This window comes from Rhinolophus ferrumequinum, chromosome 6 (genome assembly GCF_004115265.2).
Source record: "Rhinolophus ferrumequinum isolate MPI-CBG mRhiFer1 chromosome 6, mRhiFer1_v1.p, whole genome shotgun sequence".
NCBI classification, from domain to species: domain Eukaryota; kingdom Metazoa; phylum Chordata; class Mammalia; order Chiroptera; family Rhinolophidae; genus Rhinolophus; species Rhinolophus ferrumequinum.
In genome coordinates this window covers 36,715,046-36,729,100 of record NC_046289.1, presented here as the reverse complement: position 1 = coordinate 36,729,100, position 14,055 = coordinate 36,715,046, and positions in this window count along the sequence as shown.

Here is a 14,055-nt window from a genome sequence, read left to right as displayed (position 1 = left end):
CATATGGTTATTAACAACAATGCAGTAGCAGGGCTTCTCTTTTTAAATTCTAGTCAATTCCACTCTTACCAAAGACTCTTTCTATCCTGAGACAATGGTTTCAAAGAGAATACCTAGTGGAAGGGGAAAGGGAAAAAGAAGTCTTTCTTATAAAATTAAATCTTCTTTAGCAGACACTGGCATGTACTTAACATATTCGCAGAAGTATCCCCTCCAGTTATGTTGCAAAAGCCATGCAAATAATAATTGCAGCTAAGTGCACTACATTGACAGTCAATATTGTATTTTCCAAGCTTGTACTCATTATTCTTTATAGTATTCATGCATTTTGTGAAAGATCAAAAGATTTACATATCATATAGAGTGCTTTAGGGAATAACTTGCTGAGTACTTTAAATGCACAATGTTCCACAGCCTTTTAAATACGGATTTCACTTCTTTCTTCTTTGTGATAAAGAAATAACAAGATAGAGCTAGATGTTTTTTCTTAATATAATAAAATGTCTATTTTAAAATATAAGATAAAAGTCTGATACGTTTATCTGTAATTCCAAATACAATTTTGTGATCCAAAATAATAAATTTTTGGATAAAAATCAAAATGTTTTCCTTCAATATGAGTATTGAACGACCCAATGCCAACAGAATCTCAAGTGATCCATTACACGATTGCGCCCCAACTTTCATTGAAGTTACTAAATAATAAAACTGATTCATCTGCCTGGAAACACTGAAGACACCGATAGTGTGCCCTCTCTGGAAACGGAGAACAGGACTCCCAGGGCTTTATTCCACAAAGCTCTAATATAAAACAAGGTGGGAGGAGCTGGCAACACATTCTTCAGTGGACGTGGATATAAAAACATAAGGGAGCAAGTGCTGAAGAGAAAAGGAATCTAGTTTCTTGGCTGCGATTTCCAGGATGGACCGAATGGGAATTTGAACGGGTCGCCAGACTAACTCTCCATAAACTCATGGGCATTTCTTCCACCCGTAAGGTTATTATCAACAATATCTATGAATAGGCAGTAATCGACATGAACAACACCCATTGAAAGACACTGCTCCTCAAACAACTAATTTTAAGAGAAAACATGAAAATTTCCTCAAGTCATCTATGCCAATGTGTGAACCACACCAGCAAGACAAATTTTATCCTTAAAAATATTAGTGGTTAGAAATTTTAGGAACACCTCTTTTGAGGTTTTTTTGTAGCTGTTCTTGTGATAAGTCACACCATTTTGTTGTACCAACGCTACTTATCCAGATCAATAATTTCAACATCCAGCTTTTCCCCCCTTTACCCTGGGCTCTCCATAGCACGCGCCTTCAACTCAGGAGTAAGGAGGGGGCAACTGAGGCAGAGAGGGAAGAAAAGACTCTAGAATGTATTAGGATAGGAGTCCTTGCACTGTATTACCATAGGATACTGTACGGATGACACTTTGATGTTTTCCCATCTGCCAAATAGCTGAAAACTTCTACAACACAGGAATACCCACAAGAAAGAGGTTGAATGTGGAGTGGGCTGATTCAAAGCATATGCTTCAGAAATTAGTAGAAGAATGGCACTCACATTTAACCACTTTGCCCAAAGGTGTACACAAACACCCTTTATTTTATCCATTTCAGTCCCAGTGCTTTCCCGCCACTGGCAGAATTCTGGAAGAGGGGTGTGAATAAGAGAGGAAGGCTCCTCGTGCTAAAGCCTGTCTTCCTGAGAAGCCCTTGCCTTCCTACTGGGGAAAAAAAATGCTTGGGAAAACTGGAGAGTGTATTGATTTGGAGCATTTCACTTTACTCCAGAACAAACGGAATGAAAGCTGCTCTTTAATGAAGCATAACCGTGTAGAGAAGTCTGCTTAAATATTTGCTCAGATAATATTTTCTTACTCTGAAGCTATGAATCTGGCAACAGCGACAGATTAATAATAGCGATGAGCCCTGTGGCTGTTGGAAGAGAGACTCCGTGTATCCAGAGGTAGCAATCAAATAAGCTCTGATCATTTGTACCACAGAACCATATACAGATTGCCAGGGGGCTGTCCATGAGCCTGAATGTTTAAAGCAATGACACTGGCCTTTCTACATCCTAGAGTGTCACTGTAGCGAATGCTACAGAAATTACAAAGTCAAAAGCATGAGAAATATGCCTTCTGATTCAGCTTCAGCCTTGGAAATACTATTTCAAAACACTTGAAGAATAACTGCAGCCTTTAAACCCATATCTACATTTAACATCATGATAAGGAACGTATCTGGGTAATAATCCTGAACTAAAGAAGCCAAAAACATAAAATAGTGATCTTTAGGGAGAAAAAACATATATACAACTAAAGAAATAGGGTTGTCTTTTTCTTCTTTTGTGAGAAGAAGGAAAGGAAGAAAAAACAAAACCAAGTAAAACTCTGGTTTTCTCCTATCAGATTATCAGACAATTTACACCCAGTGTTGGTGACCTTAGAAGTTGAAACAATGTTTGTAGAGGGCAGTCTGGTAATACATATCAAAATCTTTGAAATGGACTTAGATATTCATCCTCTATGAATTTACAATGAGGAAATAAATAAAAAGAAATGACAAATGTTCATTTTGGTGGTGTTCATAACAGCTAAAAATGAAAAACAATCTGAATATTCAAAACAGGGGATGGGTTATAATATCAGAGATATACACACAATGTCTATGAAGAATTTAGTAACAGTGATGAAGATTTGATATGAAAATATGTTCACAATATATCAGGTGAAAGGCATATTACAGAGCAATATTTTTGTCATGTTCTTGATTTTATAAAATATGGGTGTTATATATGTCCAAGCACAGAAAAAGAATGGAGATTATCTCAGGAAAAGTTTGTAAATAAACTTTTGCTTGTTTTATTATTTCTTTTTATTACTGTCTAACATATTTATCATAAGCACAAGTTTATTTTATTTTATAATCAGAACTAAAGCTATAAAACCATTTTCATTTTGAACCAAAAAAGGAATACATTTTATTTTAAACTAAAAATGTTTTTTGGGTGCTCAGTACCAAATTCTACCTTTAATACATAAATTTACAGTTAAGTGATTATTATATTGTTTTAAAAATACAAATACAGAAACTTTTTTTATATACAGAAACTTTGTCCAAGGTGGCTCCATTATTCTGGGTTTAGTTACAGAGAACAGAATCTACTCTGGATCATTGAGGCTGAAATGGATTTATTACACTGTATAGCATGGCTTATGGAATGGGTGGAATGGCCAAAAAGACAGATTCTAGGTTGAGTGTCTAGGAACAGGCCAAAGCAGGAGATCTGTTAATTCTTTTCAACTCAATTCCGTATTCATGTCTCTGGCAAACATATCTGATTGGTGAAACCAAATTAAAATTAAGTCCCTAGCTGCAAGGGAGCCTAGAAAATGTAGTTTTCAGATTTCTAGTTTCTGCAGTATAGGAAAGCACATAAAAAGTAGGATATTTACTGAAATAAATATAGTGAATGTTGCAAAATAAAAAAAAGGTTTGAAATATTGAGTGAGTCAATCCAAAGTTTATGTTTCTTTGAGTAGCATTGAAATAGAAAAATGTCAGTTAATGTGTTGAGAGATTCCTATTATTATTGTGCCAAGTGATGGTTGTAAACCCTCTCTGCAAAGTTTTCATTCAGTTCCTAAGGCTGATGGAAGGAAAGAAGTGTGTGGAAAGAATGTCTAAAAACCAAATATGTCAGAAAGAAGCATTGGTAAATTAATTATCCTTTGCTTTATACTTCAGATTTTTCAAATACATCTTTGTTTTAATGAGATATCTTTTTATAATTTGAACATATAACATGTATCTTCTGAATATAACATGTATCTTTCATGAAATTTGAGCAAACTTTTCAAATCCAAACACAATTTCATGTGTTAACAACTGTTAATCAAAATAGGTAATCTTAGCTAAATAATTATCTTTCCAAATTGAGTAACAGTAGAAGCTTAGTTCATAGATTTTTTTTTTTCCTGAGTTCTCACTTGCAGGGGTACTTTCAGATAATGGTACACATAATATTTATATAGTTTTCTACATGTCTTTTAACATATGGGTGTGTGTGTCTGTTCTTAATCTTCCACTGACAATGATGATGATTTATTGCCCTCTCCACTTTCTCTGCTAGAAAAATATTACTCAACCTTCAAGATTCAATCCAAATATCTCCTCCTCTGGGAAGGTCTTCCAAATTCCTTATAAAAGTATTATTTTCACCCTCTTTCTCTATACTGTCACTACTAGAAGACTTAACATAGTGTATTGTAGAGAGTATAATATCTGTCTCCATGTCTGTCCCTGGCCCCTCACAATGAGAGCAATTTGAGAACAGGTTTTGGTCATGTGACCACCCCAGGAGATTGAGCGTGAGGGTATGGCAGTGAGTGAACTGAAAACGGTGAAAGAGTGGTCCTCAAAAACAAAAACAAAAAAACAAAAAACAAAACAAATCCCCAGCTTGCTCTTACCAGAAGGAGGAAGAAAACCAGCAAATGGCCACTGCACAATAAAATAAAATGTCCTGACTGGATCTCAAAGGCATTATACTGAGCAAAAAAAAGTCAATCTCAAAGCGCACATACTGTATGATTTCATTCATATAATATTCTCAACACGATAAAATTATACAGATGGAGAACAGATTAGTGGTTGTCAGAGGTTAGGGATGGTGGTGGAGAAGGGAAGTGGGTATGACTATAAAGGCGTAGCATGAAGGAAGTCTTTGTAATGATGTAGTTCTATGTATTGAGTGTGGTGGTGGTTATACAAATGCATACATGCAGATCAGAGTTGTAAAGAAAAGAAAATGTGACCCAAGAAAATCATACCCAATGCGGCAAATGTTGTTTTTATAGGAAAGCTACAGATAGATATCCTCAAACTAGAAAAAAAAAAAAAAAATCTCAGAAATACAGCATTCATATACTCTTCTTGAAAAAATGGCTTGAAAATTAAATTCACCTTATTCTGAGATTAATCAAAATTCATAACTTAGAATGAAAGTTGTAAAAAGGCTAACAATGAGCACCATATTCATTTAAATGTCTTAAATGAATTAACATGATGCATTTTTAAAGATCAGAATCTTAATATTACAAACATAGGCATTGTACAAGTTATAACATAAAAATTGGGAAGGAATGGTAGAGGAGACGAGAGACCATATAAGAGTTCTAACATCCTCTTATTTCACAGAAAAGCTTAATTGATGATATTTAATGTTGAAACATATATAACTCTGATTCAAAGTTTGTTAAAACTTCTTTTTAAAATTAAAATATCCTTTAGAAAATATTTATTTTTACCATGTAAAAACATTTAAAGTTCCACATTTCCTAAAGTTTCCTTTTCTCTTCCATTAATTAAAGGAAATTACATGTATTTTGTTTTTGCTTTATTAAAAATAACTTCTAGATTATTGTCCCCATTTTATAAAACCATTTCTATCTTTCTCTTCCCCTCCTTCTCTCTCTATCTCTGTATGTGTATGTGTATACACAAAAAGATATCTGAAAATGTTTATTTAATGTAATGTTAACAATATTATTGTTGAGTGATTGAATATGAGGTGATTTTTCTATATTCAGCATTATTCTTCAATGTCTGATTCTCTTCTATGTGAAGATTTCATTTTTATAAAAATAGTGAGATATTTTTCTTATTGAAAAATACAGATAGAAAATATGCCAGTAGGTCAACAGTTGTTATGTCTAGGTGGTGGATTTATTTTTAAAAAGCCAATTTTCTTTTTTGTACTTTAATATTTTTTAATTTTCAGAAATAAAATAAATATACTTTAATTTTTAAAAAGAAGACGAGAGGCAACCCAAGCAGCAAAGTACGATTTTTTTTTTTGTTCAATATTGAAATTTGTGTTGAAATTGAGGCAGATAAGGAACAACAGCTCAGGAGGTCAGGAGGATCGAGAAACGCTCGGCTCCGTTTTTAGGTTCTTTCTGCGCACTGCTCTAAATCACTTAACTTTTTTCTTTCTTAGTCGTCAGATCTTGCACGCTGACAGATTGACAGGGTGACTACCATCTCAATGATCTGGGTTTTCCACAAAAGATGTGGTGCTAGAGAGTTTCTCACCCTGTTGATTTGAAAGAATATCCTGACTGTTCCAGTTCACGTGGTTTCGTTCGATGCCCTGGGAAAAGACTAGAAAGATCTCCCAGCCAAATGGAAGCCTGTCTGGGATTGGGAGATGAACAAGGTGTGGAGCAAGCTGAAAATATCATGGAGATCTTTTAAGCGATCTGAGTAGACGGTAGGATTCAGAGCAAAACATCTACATTAGATACCATCTAAGAGGAAAAGGCATCAAAGCCCTTGGCGTAAAATGCTCTGACTTCTAAGAAAGACATTGGCTTAGAACCCAAGCATCATATCACAATGAGCTTCCGGTTGAATGCTGTGACTACTCAAACACAATCCACTGTGAGATTTGCTTTTTGCAAGTACTTCCAAAGATCCTATCTTGATACTGGCTTATATTCATTTGCAGATCTGTGTGGGTTCTCCCACCTAAATGAAGACAGAAAGAATCAGAGACTTGGCCAAATATGGCCAATATTACTTTGAAGCACACTTTCCATGACCTGTGTCCAGAGAAGTGGCCTAGAGTTGAAGAGCAGTTGTCCTTTCTGGGACTCAAATTACAACTTAGAGGAGCATCTGCCAATCAGAACAGCTAATCTTTATCGATTACTTAACGTGGACCTACAACTGTACTAAATATTTGACTCTTCTCTTCTCTTCTCTTCTCTTCTCTTCTCTTCTCTTCTCTTCTCTTCTCTTCTCTTCTCTCTCTCCAGCTTCACTTTTGCCTCTCTCCCCCCTTTTTTAAACACGCTAATATTCCATTTGAACAAAATGTTTTGCCACTTTAAAAACATATGTTTTAAAATCATTGTTCTGAAAAATGAAGTATACTTTCTTAGAAGCTGTTTTCTAACTTAAAATGACTACATTTAAAATTGAATTCTCCATAGAAAATACTGTACATCCATGAAGAGAAATACAGAAAAGGAATTAATTTATCAAATAAAATATATTCAAAACAAGTGAAGTTAAAGGGTAGTACTTAGGAAGTCAAAACTCTTGATTTCTTATTTCTGACAAACAAGAAACATGATCAAGGGACCCCACTTATATCTTATTCAAAGTGTATACATCAACATCCTTGGCATGAATTTAAGATTATGTAAGGACAAAATTGTTGTCTCATAAAATGTTTCTGCGCTTTCCTGGATTTGGCCCTTGTGCACACATAAACCCACAAGAATGGGCTCAGCCCAGTTGTCTAAGAGTTATCTGCTTTAAACGTGTGTCTCATGTTTCAATTTAGGCTCACTCTGATTGGGTGCTGCCACAGGACCAATCCTCTTGGGGGAAGCTGCCCTTGTCAATGGCAGACACACAAATTAATTTGAAAATACTGACATCTTTTATTCTAATCATTGTACAGAAATCAGATGCAGCAAAGAACTTTGAAACAAAGCCCACTTCATTTTTACCTCGAATAAGTGTGATACCTAACAAAAATAAATAATAGGGCACGACAGTTTCAAAGTGCTCTTTCATTACCCATTAGCTCATTTGCTCCTCTGAATAGTCCCACAAGATGAGTACTATTGCACTCATTTCATATGTATTGAGACTAGGAGAGGCAGGCAAAAATTCCCTCACTCTTAATGTATTTCTTTGACACGTCTATGGTGGCGGGGCAGGGGGGGCAGTGAGGAGAAAGAGAGCATTTTGATGTGAAGGTAGATGAACCTTTCCAGGATATTCTTGAATCCATGAAAATTTTCACCATTTCCTATCATTATTTATTATAAATGGAGTCATATAATATGCATATACAGGTATAAATGCAAGCTGAAAGCATCAAAATGCAATACAAGGGACTTAGTGGCTCAAACGCTATTGCAGAATTATGGCAATTAAGTCCTTAAAAGCAATCTTATTTCATTCATGGTAAGCAACAATTAATCTGAGCCAATTTTTATGGCTGAGAAAGAAAAAGAACCCCATCTCAATTTAACTCAGAATGGACATTTGGACTACATTGACTCATATTTTCTAATTAGTCACTAGAGATTCCAATTAAACTAATCAAGTTACTAATCTATAAAATTGGTCAAACTAGTTGTATGTGACATTACACTCATGGCTTAAAACAAACAAAAAATTAGATGGTGTCAGATGGATACTAGACTTACTGGGGTGATCACTTCCTAAGTTATATAAATGTCTAATCACTGTTGTACACCTGAAATTAATATAATATTGTATGTCACCTATAATTGAAACATTTTTAAAACAAATTTTAAACTTAGAAATTATATACCTAATATTCAACTTCAGAGCTTAGTGAGAAATAAGTTTATTTTCTTAATTTACATACTTTTGAAAATGTGGCACAAGTATACAATAGAAAATTTCAAACAGTACAAAAAAATACACAATAAAATCTGTGTTAGGTCACTTGGTTCCCATTTTCAGAGCTAAAGACTGTTAAATGCTTCTTGTTTACCCTTCCATACATAGTTCTAAGTACAGATAAGCATATATATGCATACATGTATACGTCCTTTCTATTTTTACACAAATGATAGGACACTGTACACTTTATTCTACACCTTGCTTTTTGCCCTTGATGTGTCTTGAAGGTTAGTCCATGTCTACACATATGGGGCTAATTCATGCTTCTTAACAGTTGCATAATGCTCTTTTTATGGATGTACTACTTATGAGATTTGTCCTATGGATGGGCCTTGAGAGTTTTTTCAGTCTTTTGCTATTATTTGAAAAAAAAATGCTGTAGAATATCCTTGTACATGCACTGTTATGTACATATGTAAGTATATGTGGGAGATAAGTTCCTAAAATAAATTTTTGACTCAAGACATGTTGCTTAAGTAGGAATATCTGACATTATTCATTTCAACTGAAAGCTCCTTAAGAAAGATTTATCATTGTTAAGAAAGAACTCAACAGTAAGTGTTAATGATCTTCCATCACAAACACTAGACTGAAATTAAGTGAAAGCATTTATCAAGGAGTGTAGTGTGTGCGTGTGTGTGTGTGTGTGTGTGCACGTGCATAAGAAGAATGAGGGAGAAATCCAAGATAGTGGAGTAGATAAACACTGTGCCTGCATTGTTCCATGAACACATTAAAATTACAACTAAATTATAGAACAATCAACTGGGAAAACCATCTGAAGTCTAGCAGAACAGAAGTCCTATAACTGAAAATATAAAGAAGCCAAATTGAGACTAGTAGGAGGGGAGAAGACACAGAACGGGCCACAAAACCTCCTTGTGGTGGTTGAGAATATGGAGTGATACCTCAGCCACCGAGGTTCCCAGTGGAGGAGCAAGGGACCCCAGCACCCCACACCAAGCTCCCCAACCCGGAGTACTGGGGCCAGGAAGGGGAGCCCCCCCAACATCTGGGTGTGAAACACAGTGGGGATGTCAACCATTTAGGTGGGACAGAAAGCTTTAGGAAACCCAGACAGCCTCTTAAATGGCTAGCACACAAACTCACTCACGTGCAGGCACTCACCTTGGACTCCACAGAGGGACAGTGACTTGAGGGGCCTCAGAGTCATATGGGAGGCAGACTGAGGTGGCTGCAGGGGGAGGGCTGGAGGACAGTCAGGATTTTCCCAGAGAGGAGTCCTTTTCCTGTGCAGCCAGCAGGCGGGAGCCATCCTTCCTATGTTAAGCCCACCCCCACCATGGCCAAATCTGAATCTGATTGGCCTGGTGAGCTCCACTGCTCCACCCTGTTGACTCAGCTGGGACCCTGCCCCACCAAACTCAAGCACAAGTGGAAGCACTTTTTCCACGAGCAGCTAGCCCCTTCTGCATTGACCTCATTCTTGGAAAACTATCAGAGTCCACAGGCCTCAGGTGTGTGGTGACTGGCCTCAGAGTGCTCTGAGACTTTTGCTGAGTTGCTTCAGGCTCAGCACTGGCACCAAACCAGAGTCTACATTACCCTGGCCAAAACTCTTCCCACTCTAGTGACTCCCTGAGACCCTGTCTCACCCAACTTGCATACCACACGAGGCTTTATCAGTGGCTGAACCTTACAGGAGCCGACAGATGGCAATAGGCCTCCGGGTGTCCTGGCTTTTTGCGGAGCTACCCCAGGCTCGGTACTGGTGGCAGCCATCTTCAGTTCACAGCTTGTGCCTCTCCCACATGCCTCCAGGTCCAGCACAGGCAGTGAACAGCTGTGGATCATTTTGTATCTCCTACCAGGTAGTCCCTAGCCAGTCACAGGCAGCAGCTGACCTGGGCCTGCACTGGAGGCCCTCCCGAGAGGCCCCAGAACCAATATACTTGGAGATTGGCTTCAGATCACAGCACAGTACTGCCCAATTATCCCACAAGTGGCACACACAAAGGGTGGTCTCAACAGGCACCAGAGCCCAATGGGGCAAATCCCACTCAGTAAGGTAAGCATCCTGCACAGCAGCCCATAAGCTGTGGATGTGACCAAACCCCACAGCTAGTCAGCCTGAGGGTCAATCCCACCCACTGACATGACAATAGCAATTAAGGCTCAACTATAACAGGAGGGCATCCCCAACACACACAAGGGACAGTCTTGAAGCACCCAGTTTAGGTGACCAGGGAGATTGTGCCATTGAGCCCCACAGGACACCTACTACATAAGGCCACCAGCCAAGATTGGGAATCATAGCAGATCTACCTAATACAGAGAGGTAGCCAAAATGAGGAAACAAAGAAATGTGTTTCAAATGAAAGAACAGGAGAAAAATCCAGAAAAAGAATTAAATGAAATAGAGGCAAGCAAGTTACCAAAGACAGAGTTCAAAACAATTGTTATAAGAATACTCAATGATCTCAAGGAGAACTTCAACAAAGACTGCAAGCATAAAAAAGGACATAGAAACCCAAAAAAGAACCAATCAGAAGAGAAGAGCACAATAACTGAAATGAGGAATGCACTAGAAGAAATCACCAGCAGACTAGATGAAGCAGAAGCTCGAAACAGCAATTTGGAAGACAAGGTTGTATAAAACACCCAATCAGAACAGGGAAAAAAAAAATCAAAAAACAAAACAGAGGATAGTTTAAGAGACCTGTGGGACAACATCAAGTGTGACAACATTTTCATCATAGCAGTACCTGAAGAAGAGAGAAAGCAAAGGATTGAGAAACTATTGAAGAAATAATGACTGAAAACTTTCCTAAGCTGGCAAAGGAAATAGACATACAAGTCCAGGAAGCACCAGAGTCCCAAACAGGATGAACCCAAACAGGCCCACACCTAGACACATTATAATTAAAATGACAAAGGTTAAAGACAAAGAAAGAATCCTAAAAGCAGCAAGAGAAAGGCAACTAGTAACTTCTAAGGGAGCTCCCATAAGATTGTCAGCTGATTTCTCAACAGAAACTTTGCAGGCCAGGAGGGATTGGCAGGAAATATTCAAACGTGATGAAAAGCAAGTACCTATAACCAAGATTACTCTACCCAGCAAAGTTATCATTTAAAATCAAAGGACAGATAAAGAGCTTCCCAGACAAGAAAAAGCTAAAGGAGTTCATCACCACCAAACCAGTATTACCAGAAATGTTAGAGGGATTTCTTTAAGATGGAAAAAATGAGAGACAGATTAAAAATTGTGAATAATAAAATGGCAATAGCTATACATCTATCTACAATTACTTTCAATGTAAATGAATTAAATGCTCCACTCAAAAGACATAGGAGGGAATGGATAAGAAAACAAAACCCTTACATATGCTGCCTGCAAGAGACTCACTTCAGAGTGAAAGACACATACAGACTGAAAGTAAAGGAATGGAAAAAGATATTTCATGAAAATGGAAATGAAAAAAAAACAGAAAGAAGCTGGGGTAGTAATATTTATCCCACACAAAATAAACTTTAAAACAAAGGCTATAAGAAGAGACGATGAAGGACCTAGTAATCCCATTTCAGGGTATTTATCCAAAGAAACCCAAACACTACTTTGAGGGAACATGTGCATCCATGTGTTCATTGCGGCATTGTTTACAATGGCCAAGATGTGGAGGCAGCCAGGGTGTCTGTCAATGGAAGAATGGATAAAGAGGAGGGGGTACATCTATACAATGGAATATTGTTTGGCTATGGAAGTTGAATGGGTTCTTGTCATCAGTGGCAACACAGATGGACCTGGAGGGTGTTGTGCTGAATGGAGTATATCAGACAAAGAAAGACAGATGCAATGTGATTTTGCTTATATGTGGAATCTAAGAACAAAATTAACAAACAAAATAGAAACAAACTCATAGATAGAGAAAAACATATTGATGGTTGCCAGATGGGTGGGGGTTTGGGAGTGTGAATGTAAAAAAGGGAAAGGGTTAAGAAGTACAAATTGGTTGTTACAAAGTAGTTATGGGGATGTAGGGTATAGCATAGGGTATAGTCAATAATATTGTAATAACTACGTATGGTGTCAGATGGGTACTAGATTTATTGGGGTGATAGATGGGAGGGGGTTGGGGGACAAGGTGAAAAAGATAAAGGGATTAAAAGTACAAAATGGTAGTTACAAAATAGTCATGGGTATGTAAATAAAGCACAGGGAATAATATCATAATAACGTCTAGTACTAGGTGGGTACTGGACTCGTCAGGGGGGATCACTTCTTCAATTATATAAATGTCTAACTACTATGCTGTACACCTGAAATTAATAGAAAATAATATTGAATGTCACCTATAATTGATACATTTAAAAAGGGGAGCGTAATAAGAGATCCAAATTTCCAGGTATAAAACAAATAACCCACAGGGATGTAATGTACAGCATGGAATGTAGGCAATAAGATCATGATAGCATAGTACAGTGTCAGACGGTTGCTGGATTTATCATGGTGATCACATCTATAGGTGTATAAATGTTGAACAACTATGGTATATCCCTGAAACTGACATAATGTTGTATGTTAGCTATACTTCTAATTAAAATCTTTTTTTAAAAAAGATAAACTATAAAAAGAAAATAGGGCCCTCAGTTCTACAACAGAAAGGGACTGAATTCTGCCAACAACCGCATAAGCTTAGAAGAGTACCCTGGGCCAGAGATCAGACCACAGGCCCTGCCGACACCTTGATTGCAGTCTGGTGAGACCCTGAGCAGAGGATACAGTTAAGCTGTGCCCAACTGCTGACCCACAGAAACTGAGATAATCAATGCGTGTTGTTTTAAGCCTCTAAAAATAAAAAAAGAATGAGATAATTTCTGTAGTTTGAGGTCTATTCACTCATTAAGACCTCTGGGACAAAGGCTATCGAAAAACAGTAATCCACAAAGATTCTCTCCTCCTTAAGGTTTCATCTCTCTCACCACCTCTAGTGCATGCCGGCCTGAAGTGGCTGAAATGATGTATGCTATAATAAACAATGTGTATGTGTGTATGTGTACATAATAAATTGTCTAAATAATAAGCAGTGGTCCGTACGGAGAAAAACTCCCTCATCCAGATCTGAGACTTCTTATTCCTCAAGAGTATCCCTGGAGTCTTGAGAAAAGATAAGACAAAATTAGACATATCTGACACTTCTCCCTCTTAGGCAGCAGTTTTGAAGGCAATACCAAACTTTCCTATAATATCCCACTGCTACTGTGAAACTCTCCCAGCTTAGCTGAGAATCCCCCAGATTTCAAGGTGTTTGAATAAAGGAAGGGTCTGGGTGGGTGAGCATAATATTTGCATGAGATAAAAATGTAAAACCCCATCTATTCTTTTTTACACACACATACACACACACACACATACACACACACACACGCACACACAGTTAAAATTATCCAGCATATTTTTTTAGCCAAGTGCCAAAAACCTGAACTGGAGTTTTTTGTCTTGCTCTCGACTGCTGAGGCTGGCTGCCTCCGAGGCAATTCAGGACAGCATCTGGCTTACCTCATGTTCCACTGAAATACGGGTTCTGAAAAGCAGCCTGAAGATGACATTCTGGGCAGAGGAAG